Below are 12586 nucleotides of genomic sequence, written 5' to 3'. Positions count from 1 at the left end.
AAGCAATAAACTGGGAAAATATTTTTACAGTCAAAGGTTCTGATAAAGGCCTCATTTCCAAAATATATAGAGAATTAACTCTAATTTATAAAAAATCAAGCCATTCTCCAATTGAAAAATGGTCAAAGGATATGAACAGACAATTCTCAGATGAAGAAATTGAAACTATTTCTAGTCATATGAAAAGATGCTCCAAGTCATTATTAATCAGAGAAATGCAAATTAAGACAACTCTAAGATACCACTACACACCTGTCAGATTGGCTAAGATGACAGGAAAAAATAATGATGATTGTTGGAGGGGATGCGGGAAAACTGGGACATTGATGCATTGTTGGTGGAGTTGTGAACGAATCCAACCATTTTGGAGAGTAGTTTGGAACTATGCTCAAAAAGTTATCAAACTGTGCATACCCTTTGATCCAGCAGTGTTACTACTGGGATTATATCCCAAAGAGATTATAAAGAAGGGAAAGGGACCTGTATGTGCACGAATGTTTGTGGCAGCCCTTTTTGTAGTGGCTAGAAACTGGAAACTGAATGGATGTCCATCAGTTGGAGAATGGCTGAATAAATTGTGGTATATGAAAATTATGGAATATTACTGTTCTGTAAGAAATGACCAACAGGATGATTTCAGAAAGGCCTGGAGAGACTTACACGAACTGATGCTGAGTGAAATGAGCAGGACCAGGAGATCATTATATACTTCAACAACAATACTAGATGATGACCAGTTCTGATGGATCAGGCCATCCTCAGCAACGAGATCAACCAAATCATTTCTAATGGAGCAGTAATGAACTGAACTAGCTATGCCCAGAAAAAGAACTCTGGGAGATGACTAAAAACCATTACATTGAATTCCCAATCCCTATATTTATGCACACCTGCATTTTTGATTTCCTTCACAAGCTAATTGTACAATATTTCAGAGTCTGATTCTTTTTGTACAGCAAAATAACGTTTTGCATGTATACTTATTGTGTATCTAATTTATATTTTAATATATTTAACATCTACTGGTCATCCTGCCATCTAGGGGAGGGGGTGGGGGGGTAAGAGGTGAAAAATTGGAACAAGAGGTTTGGCAATTGTTAATGCTGTAAAGTTACCCATGTTTATATCCTGTAAATAAAAGGCTATTAAATAAAAAAAAAGGATTGAAACTGGGTTTTCCCTTTTTATTTTACATGAGGAGATATTGAGATTCAGAGATGTCAAATGGCTTTACTAAAGTCACCTAGCTAGTTGATGGCAAAGCTGGGATTTGAATTTAGAGCACATAAATCCAAATTGTATGTTACTCTACTCCACTACAAGTCAATAAGGTAGGTAAAAACATGAAACACTGGAAAGAATTTGTATGAATCTCTGGAAAATGTGAAGTTCTTCTGGTTTGTGAGTACACTGGAGAATTTGGGGAAATAGAGAGAATGAATGATGAGCTTAGGTGTACTCTATTGTTACATTGGACTCTGAGACTGAACATATTTTAGGTCCCAGAGCAAATCCCTAGAGTAAAATAACCATTTGGAGAACTTTGGAGATGGAGCCCTGAAAAATTAGTATCTTATTTTCATAGTTTGAAAGCTCCAATTCTAGTAAGTGTCTGAGATAGGATTTGATCTGAGGTCTTCCTGATTCCAAGTCCTGAACTCTTGGCCACTGTGCCCCTTAGTTGATTAACATTAACTCTCCTATTTTTTGTTGTTGTTGTCAGCAACACCACCAAATATGTAGTTTCCCTTGCTCAAAATCTTTCAATGGAGTCATCTTTCACTCTTTTCTTTCTTTAATCTTCTATATAAACAAATTGCTCCAAGTAGTCTTGCACACCTGTCTAAACATCTCTTGGACTTATGCTTTCTTTTCCATTTGCTCTTCTACTATGCTAGTCTAAGGCATTCTCCACTCCTTGGCCATGAATGTAGAAAAAGGGTTTTGTTCAAAGTTCTTTGATGAAAGTAAATAAGAAAGAGAAGGAAAAAATACACCAAGTTTCCTTCCCCAATCTTCAGTTGTTCTGCTACAATTTTGTATTTCCAAGCACTTTTTTCCTAGGAATTTTGAGTCTTTGAGTTCAGAAACTCTATTTCACCTTTTGACCTATCCTTTACTGTTCTTGTTGGATTTTTTTTGTTTGTTTTGTTTGCTAAGGAATTGGGGTTATGTGACTTACCCAGGGTCACACAGCTAGGAAGTATTAAATATCTGAGGCAGGATTGGATCTTGGGTCCTCCTGACTTCAGGGCCAGCATTCTATCCAGTGGATCATCTAGCTGCCCCTCCTTGTTGTTTTGTGCTACTGTTCCTTTACTCCTATATGATACAATGTCTATCTGGTATCCAACCTCTTTGAAAGTCATATTGAACTACAAATCATATTTTAAATTAATACATTTAAAGTTTGGCTTATTCATGCTATTTCTCAGATTGTCACCTGACAAGTTTATCATGCAATTTTCATGAATAAAGTAAAAAGATGAAGACAAAGACAATAGTAGTTAGAGAGGTTAAAACTACTTAAAAGACTACATCCTAAATGATAGATATTAATGGTCAGCTGTGAAAGATATCTTTAAGGAAATAGTTCAAGCATCTGTGCTTAGTCATATGTGGCTCACCATTTTGTTTAGTGACTTAGATAAAGGCACCAATAGCATGTATATTAATTTTGCAGATGATAAAACTAGGTAAGAGTTGTCAACTTGTTAAATGTGAAAATTAGAATCCAAAAGATGCAGATAGACCAAGATAATTGAATATAATCTAACAGGATGGATTTTAATTGGGATAAATACAAAGACTTATACTCGTGTTTAAAAAATTCACTTCCAGATTTCAAGAAGGAGGAGACACAGCTAGACAAGTGTGTCTAAAATGATCTAGAGGTTAGTATATTATAAACCAAAAATTAATATGTTGTGTGACAGTCAAAAAAGTAATATAACCATATATAAGTTACTTAAAGAGATTTACAGTGTCCCAAACAGCACCACTAAATTCTGTGAAGGTCAGACTACATCTATTTGTATTATAAGAAGATTCATAAGCTATTGTTTTCCCTATGTCTCATATTCTAAGAAGGGCATTAATAAGCTATTGTTTCCTATGTCTAAAAGAGGACCAATAGCATCACAGAGTGATATTTTGGCTCTTTGTGAATTGGATTTAAGTGAGGTAAAGCTGCACAACATCATCAGCTTTGCTCTTTTTTTCCAGTCATCAAAGTACAGTGGCAAGAAAAAATCAAGACAACTGGCAATGACCTGGAGGGAATAGATGACTTTGGAATCTTCAGTGTCTCACCAAACTATAATGCTCCATGGAACCTGCTGGAGCTGTCTTCATAATCATTGGAACAAATTATTCTTATCTACCCATTCCACTACGGGTAGTCTTATCATTGAGTTTTACACTCCTCTTACTTACCAATGGTTTTGAAGCTTGTTGATTACCTTTAACCTGGCCTATATGTTGATTTGGTTTTGTGCAACTGTGGCCACTGTGCATGCTATATAGTTCCCTGGAGTCCCAAATGAAAGTTGGGTGAAGATAAGATGCAAAAGTGAATGAAAGCTCTGAACAGATTCACTAGCCTTTCTATCAGAGGTGCTAGTTCTCCCTGAACCCTCTCCACACCTGAAGATTGATAAGCTAGGGAATGTATAGAGGAGGGTGACCAAGGCATTAAAGCACTTCAAGCCTGCATCTTATGATATCATTGATTCAAATGGGATTTGAATCAAATGGAAACAATTAAGTTGTTTTAAAAAGAGGATTCAGGACATAACCTAGACACCCTCATGTACTTGAAGGTCTGTTGCATGGAAAAGTGAAAATGGAAAAGCCCAAAGTGAAAATGGGCTACTTCAGAAAGAATGCGGTCCCTAGAGATCTTTAAATACAAGGGATTCTTTTTGGAATGAGTTTTTATGTGGTCATCAAAGTTTCTTTTCACTTAAAATCCTGGCATTGATTCTGGGATTGGTTGCTTTCTCAGCTTACTGGGAGATATTATTGCTTAGCATAATTTAACATCATACCATGAGAAGAATTCTTGCCCAGGACTGTGTTCTCTGAGGAATTCTTCTCCTTAACTATTTGGGTATCTGGGACATTTCCTATAATTGACTTTTTCTTAAGTGGGTATATTTTTCTCTAAATCATCCATTTATTGAAATAAAGGAAATATGTCTTGGTCTTTATTCCTTTTTGATTGTTAAACATGTGTAGTTTCCTACATGAAAAGACTCTCTCCTTTTACACTGAAAGTTGACTCTGCTGGGCAAAATAACTACTTTCATAAACTCAAGACAGTCAAATATAATATAATAGCTTATAGCATTTTATTAATAAAATAGTCTATTCACCAGGAGGGTTTATTTTCCTTTTCTATTAAAAAAAAAGCCACTGGAAACCAAATGCTTTAGTAGTTCTTTGCAAATAATTGACTTTTTTTTTTTCACCTAACAGATACAGAAGGGACATGCCATTCAACAATTACTGCTATATATATGTGTATATATATATATGTATATATATACATATATATATATACATATATATACATATATATAAAGACATTTAAATTCAAAATAGAATGTTAGCCTTACTTCATGAATCCCATAGAAACAATAACTAATAAATTGTGCAATTTCCCAATTAGACTAGGGAACACAGATTCCTCGTGTTCAGAGAACAGTCTACTCTTTCTCAGATTTATTCATTCTTGACTTTGACTCAGCAGAATGACTCAGGAATGGTGGCCTTCTTGGCAACTAGTGTCAATCTTTCTTGTCAGCTTTGAGTGATTAAAATGGAATCAACAGCTGTGGCCAGGAGCTCAAGGAATGCACTGAAGTCTTTCCTGTGACTAGTCCTCTTTCAATTAACATATAGAACTAGACACAAGATATGTTTTACTGTTGCTATTTAGAAGCCCAAATGCACTACATTATGTATCCATAGCCTTAGAACATAAAGGATGGATGGAAAGGGAAGATGTCAGGTGGGACATTATTTCAAGGAAGTGTCCCAGTGTTGGAGAAGAAGGGTGTCCTGGGTGTCTATCTCTTAGTTTGGTGGATTCCTGCTAAGCTGTGGGAATATCCTGAGGAGTCACGCATGCCTAGTCATGTTGGTGAATTGTTCAATGTATTCAGGAATGGAGAACAAAAAGGAATCAGGGTTATAGTTGATCTGTGTCATGAGGTCAGTAGAAGCCATATCCCTGATAGCACCTTCTGAGTTGTTTCCTCTCCCTTAGACCATGTCTGTTTTGGAAACTAAGGGACCTTACAGCCAGAGGTCAAAAGACCTTTGTAGAAGCTAGTGTTTTTATCTCCAATTTCACACAATTGGATAGTGCCTTCCCCAGAAACATGAGAAGTGAACAGATGCATTTGATGGGGTAATGAATATCTATAGGTATAGCTTCTAAATAGTGAGAATTGCAGTTAGGGCATCTTACTATATTGAGGAAAAAATTAAATAATGGGAGTAGTTTATTTGTAAAGTGCAGGAAGGAGGGGAATTAGCTCTTATATACCACTATGTGCCAGACACTGAGACAAACAAAAGGACCTTTTTATGAGATCTTTCCTCATCACCCCAGCTGTTAGTGCTCTCCTCCTCCCCCAAATTTATATTTATTTATTTCTTATGCATGTGTAAGTATATCTATATGTACAATACTCAAATATACATATGTATGCATGCATACATATACACACAAATACAGATTTAGAAACATGCATATGTGTGTATTTATACATACCCATACAAATATAACACATACATACAAATATAGGTGACCCAAAAATCTCAGTGGAATATTAAAAAAAATTAAAATACAATTTAAAACTGCACTGAGACTTCTGGGACTGTGTGTGTGTGTGTGTGTGTGTGTGTGTGTGTGTAAAACACATAATACACATTTACATATTGTCTTTATAAAATGGTAACACTTTGAGGGTAAAGATTATTTCATTTTGATCTTTGTATACTCAGTATATGATACAATGGAAATGTCGATCAATTAATAGTGAGATTTGGCAGAGAAAGTCAGTAAGAAAATGATAACATATGTTAGAGTTGGAGTTAGAAACAAAACACTGAATTTAAGTATTAAACTACTTAAGGAGGTTTTGCTTACCATACTATCAGGAGGAAGGGACGCAGCAAAGGAAACCTCTTGGAGACTCTTCCACCTTTCCCCTCCTCATTAAACACTTGAAAACCTCTGAACTGAAATGCAGACTTTTCCTTTATCATGTCCATTGGTTCAGAGGCAACTTGAATGTGGAAAAAGTATACTTAGATGTAAGCTACAGTAATTAGCAAGCCCTATAACAGTGTAATTAAGCTAAACATTGAATGATGAAAACCCAATACAACTCACCAAAAAACTGTCTTGTGATGTTAAAAATTCCTCTAATGAGATCTACATTTAATGGATTAAAATCCCTTCCTCCTAATAAAAAAAAAAGTTTTGGAGAATATAAATTTGACTTCAGGCATGTACTTAAAGGTCCCTTTATTTTTGCCATCTGCCCAGTATGTGTTGGAATATTTGTTTGGAATATATTTGGAATATTTGGAATATTTGTTTGGAATATATGTTTTGTGTTGGAATATCAAAGTATTGTTTGTGTAGGTTTGTTTCTAATTAGTGCCTGTTTGACTATATGCCCATAAGAATCTAAGAATAAGGCCAGATGAGGTTAGGAGTGGAAGTGGGGGTAGAATATTGGGGTAGAGGGAAGAAATTATCCTGAAGATTAGAATTTACTTCAGCAAGGCATTCAGTTGTTTGTTGAATAACCCCAGTATCCTTCACCTCAAAAACCTTGCCCGGAAGGCCATTCCAAACATTTATTACTTGCAGAGGTAAAAAAAAAAAAAAAATGCTTCCTTATGTCTGCTCTGAATTTATTTTCCTTTAAATTTCATTAAAGGTCCTTTGTGCAGCATGAGCTGAGCTAAAAAAGTAACCTACATTATCTACACTTATGATTCTGTACACTTTAATTAGATCCTACCCATGTGTGTCATTTATGGAGCGGGATCAGCTTTTTTCCACCTCTCCTTGTGATTCATTCCTTTTCATCTATTGTTATCTTGCTTTCTGCTTCTCCCTTTCTTTTTCTCTCACTTATTTAGTTTCATTTTTCAAAATAACTGGCAGGATGTGAATCTGGTCCCCTGAAAACCATCTGACTGGAATACTTTGTAACATATAACCCGCATTATATGTGTCATCCTAACAAAAGACGACACAAACAGCAGAAAAGACATGCAACAATGAAAATATTTCTGCTCAGAGCCCCTATGCGATTAGGCATCCAGTATAATGGATTGTAAAGATTCAGCCTTTAACGAAATCTTTTTTTTTTCTATCCCCAGTAACCCTCAGAGTCTTATATCAATAAAGATTAATACTACTGCAATACTCTCACTAATAATGATAAGTGAAAGAAGAACACAGGGCTTTGGGAAATCATTAGGTCTACATGCTGCAAGGCATGTTTCATTCTTTCCAGAGAATCTCCTTGTTTCATTTTAGAATATTGTTAAAGGCATTTAATGTTCCATCTGTTTGATTTTTTTAAAAATCATCCAAAGCTCTTTTTAGCTGACCCTATCCCCTCCCCAGTGATTGAACAAGGAATACATTTGTGTATACCAAGTAAAATGTGAGCAGGTGGACATAAACTAAGATTGCAGATGGAAGCATGACATCTAATTTTGTACATAGAATTGAGGCCAGGTGTGAATTTAAACCAGTACTTCCTCTTCCTCCAACACCCCACCCCTCATCTCAAGAGATGGCTGCATATGCTCCATCAAAGCAATATAGTAGAAGTCAAATCAGGACTTGAGATTGGTGAAAATAAATAGACCCTTAAAAGGACCTCTTTTCTTTCATTACCCTTTTCTCTGCCCTCTGCTATTTCTGCTGCACCTACCACCATATTTCCAGTCTTCTTGTATTCTATATCCTTTCCCAACATGTAGTGATCTTCTTCCCACAAAACACTCCACCTGACTTTTTGCATTTCACTGACTGTCTCTTCTGCGTAGTGACCCCGATGAAATATGAATCTTGTCACTGAACCCAGATAACTCTGGAAAAAAAATGAGTCTGGTGACTTTGCATAGCTTTACCTCACTAAAATCCAATTTACTTATATGTCATGGCATCACCTCTCTGATATCATGGTCTTATTTGAGAAGGAAGGACAAATAACAATCCATACCTGGAAGGCTCACCCTCTTCTTCAGCATCTCTTGGCTTCCCTGGTTTCCCTGACTTTCTTCAAGGATCAGCTAGAACTTTACTTTCTACATGAAAACTTTCCAGATAGTCTTTCATTCTAGTGTCTTCCTTCTATTGAGTTTCCAATTTATCCTCTTTAGAGCTTATGTATACATATTTGTTTACATATCAACTCCTCTTAGATGTATGTGAGCTCTTGTCAATCCAAGGACTTGCTTTTGCTTCTCATTGTTTCTGCACACTTAATGTGTTTATTGATTGTTTTTTGTCTCACTGATTGCTGTCTATAAACTAATGTGTTAGCAACTTTGACCATTCCAAAAGTTAAATGAGTGGGTGGGACACTGAAATGGATATGAGTGTGAGTTTTCATAATAAAAGTGTGGATGTCTGAGAAGTACAGAAGATTCTAATAGAGAAGAGTAAAAGAAACAGTGGTACAGAATAAAGAAAGCTAGATTTAGAATCAGAAGTCTCAGATTCAAATCCAAAATTCAAAATTAACCCCTTCCACTCCCTCAATGCTGAGAAAGTCAGTTAAACTCTGTGGGGTTCAATGTTCACATCTATAAAAAGGTGAGATTGGACTGAATAATCTCTAAAGATCTATCAACCTCCAAAACTATGATTCCAAAGGGCAACTGTCATGTACTTAGAAGCAGGGACTGAAATTAAAACTCTCCTCCCAAAACAATAGAAACACAATCTTGTCTCCTTTCAACCCTGAATGTAATTCTAAGAATTGCTCAATTTATTCCAGAATTATGAACTCAAAGGGCTGGAAAAGATTTTATGTTTCTCCTTTTTCCTGTATTCCGACTCACCCCTCAACTAAATAGGACAAAAGATCATCTAGCCTACTTTTAGCTACTGGAATCCAAAAGTAAAGAAAAGAGGGACTACAAAATCGACTTTAAATATATATAAACAAAACTGGATTTGTGAGTTCATTTAGTTGAATGACTATTTTTAAATTAAATCAATTATTTGGAGTTTTCTGCAAATATATCAATTAAGGAAGGAAGGTTTAAGGAAAGTCTACCTTCTAGTTATTAGGTTTACTAGCTATGAAACAGAATAATTTCTTCATGGGCAAACAAAAACCTTGCCCCCAAACTTTAAAGTAATTAATTGCAAAAGGATAGGTGAGATGAAACTTTTAAACAACAAGAAGGTCAGAACAGGGATTATATAGGCAGCATTATTAACTTTGAATTTGAAAAAAAGAATAGATTGAAAAAGAATTATTTTCACCCAAGACCAAAAAGGGAAGTCACAAAATTAATGATTGCCCCAGTCTATATGGCAGGGGAAATAGAACCCAAGTGTGGATCAAGACACCCCGCAATTTATTTTAGCTTTCAGGGGACTAGATCCTTTTTGGTGTTTTCAATTTTAGCTCAAGAGAGGTCATATTACCTTGTGGGAAATCCCAAATAATGTCAAAGTATATTATGGAAACGCACATTAACATTAAACTGGCTTGAAGGTTCTTGCCAGAAATGACACTATAGTTCAAGACCACACTGATTGGCTGGAATTAGGCACCTCTCTGGAAAGCATTGCTTGTCAAAAGTAAAATGTTGTGACATGACTGCATGCTCCTGCTGCTGGATCAGTGTGGTTCATGAATTGGGAGGCTAGCCATGGCTACCAGAGAGTCTCAATTTACCCACAGCTTCAATTTCAGTAATAAAAATATTAGACGTTTATATAGCAATTGTAAAATTTGTGAAATGTTTTCCATGAATTATCACACTTTAACCTCACAACAAGTCTGTGAGGTGACAACTAGAAGTATTTTATCACTATTTTGCATGAAAAGAAATTGAGGCTAAGGAATTAAGGGATTTCCCAAGATCACATAACTGGTAAGTGTCAGAGGCAGGACTATGGCTCTTGATTTTAAGTCTGGCACTCCTTCTTCTACATTATAATGTGAAATAAATTAGAACCAATATATGAATTGAACTTATAAGAAAGATGGTATGTAGATATGGTAGCCAATGTGTCTTCATATGCATGTAGAATAGGCAATCACTTACATAATGTGTCTTGACACTGCTCCCTCCCATCCCCCCCTACACTTATACATTCTCCACTACTCACTGAAAATACATTGTCATATCCAAAAATTATAATACTGTTACACTCTGTGACATTCAAACATTTCAGAATCACAGAAATTTGATGACACTGCAGTGGCATTTAGTCCAGCCCATATCTAGATGAAGTTCTCACTATGACATTCCCAACAAGATGGGCCAATCTCTGCTTTCAATTTTTCAGCAAAGAAGAAGCCCCTGCCTTTTAAGCTAGCCCTTTCATTTTTATGCGACTTTATTAGGAAGGTTTTCCTTACCTTCAAGCCTGAATTTGCATCTTTGTAATTTTCTCCCATTGCTCTTGGTTATTTATATTTGATTCTGGAACCTGGGTCTCAAACCTAAGGGACAAAATGAGAATTGTCTCCTCTTCCACAAAGGACTGCCAAGTTCTTTAAATAATTGAAAACAGAGATGATATATTCACCTCACCCTCAACAGACACTCATATCAAATCTCTTCTCTAGGCTAAAAAATTGTCAGTCCATCAACTTATTCTTATGTGGCATGGGTTTAAGGTTATTTAGCATCATGGTTTCTATCCCTAGATCAGATCAGTTCAATCATTTTTCAGTCAAGTCCAACTCCTTGTGACCCCATTTGGGGGGTTCTTGGTAAAGATATTGAAGTGACTTTTTGTTATTGTTTGCTTGCATTTTTGCTTCCCCCCCACCCCAGGTTATTTTTGCCATCTTTCTACATCTGATTTTTCTTGTGCAGCAAGACAACTCTATAAATATGTATACATATATTGTATTTAATATATAATTTAACATATTTAACATATATGGGACTACCTGTCATCTAGGGGAAGGGGTGGAGGGAAGGAGGGGAAAAATTGAAACAGAAGTTTTTGCAAGGGTCAGTGTTGAAAAATTACCCATGCATATGTTTAGTATATAAAAACCTATAATAAAAAAGTGTAAAAAAAAGATATTGGAGTGATTTTCCATTTCCTTCACCAGCTCATTTTATAGGTGAAAACAATGAAGCAAGCAGGGGTAAGTGAATTGCCTAGGGTGCTACAGATCTTAACTATCTGAAACCAGATTTGAACTCAGGAAGATGTCTTTCTAACTGCAGACCCAGTACTTAATTCACTGTGCTACCTAGCTGCTGAATATAAATGTTAGTTATTATAATTTTGTCCGTCATTAATTTTTTTTTTAAATGTTAAACATCACAGTAGCAAACATAAATCCCTAGAGTATGACACTGGATATGATGTGCCAAACTGATATTTAGCCATTAGTGCAAACCTTGTAAATTTAACCATTCAATAAGTTCTAAATTCATATATGGATACTATTATCTTTAGTCTTTCTCTCTCCATTTTTCTCATAACAGTGTTTGTAGTCTTTTATCAAATGTATTATTAAAATAATTAAGCTATGCCTATAACAGTTTAATAATTCAGTTCAAAAATAGAAATAACATTGGTCTGGCATGAGCTATTCTTGATGAAGCTATACTAGCTCTTTATAATGAACATTCCTTTTCTGGACATTCACTAAACTCATCTTTAATTATCCATTCTAGAATTTTCTCAGGAAACAAAATCATATTCCCTACCCCATAGCCTGGGTAATCTCTTTTTTATTTCTTTTAAAAACAAACAAACAAATGGAACATTCTCTTTACTACAGCTTTGTGGTGCCATTAGTATTTTCTATACTCTCTCAGAATATGCTACTAGTAGTGACATAATTATCACCTCCACTAGTTGTTTCTTTTTTTTATATCCAAGAATATAATTCACCTGAAATAGGTGACTTGAATTCATCAAAAGCAGTTAAATTTTTTTCTTAATATCTCTTATTTAACTAGTGTAAGAACTCTATATCAGTCATTTTTGTTATATAATTTTCCTGCTTATCACTGGATACACAGCTGGGAGGATTCTTAGAGACCATCCAATCCAACCAATTCATTTTAGTATTGCAGAAATGTTTAGTTTTAGTGATTTGCCCAAAGTTATGCACAGAATAAATTTGAGTCATTCTCCTTAACAGAGAAAACAGATGCAAAATAGGAATTAGATATTTCCACCTTCTCTCTGTTTCACTTATTGTCTCATTTACCCTGAATAGTCTTCTTTTTTCCCTTCCATGATTATCCTCTTTTTCCCAATACAGCTGAAAAAATCTACCTTTTTGCTGTCTTTAGCTTGTTTCACAATTCTTGTTTCATAGATGGT

This window comes from Sarcophilus harrisii, chromosome 4 (assembly GCF_902635505.1).
Source record: "Sarcophilus harrisii chromosome 4, mSarHar1.11, whole genome shotgun sequence".
Taxonomy (NCBI): Eukaryota; Metazoa; Chordata; class Mammalia; order Dasyuromorphia; family Dasyuridae; genus Sarcophilus; species Sarcophilus harrisii.
Note: the sequence above shows the minus strand (reverse complement) of the source record.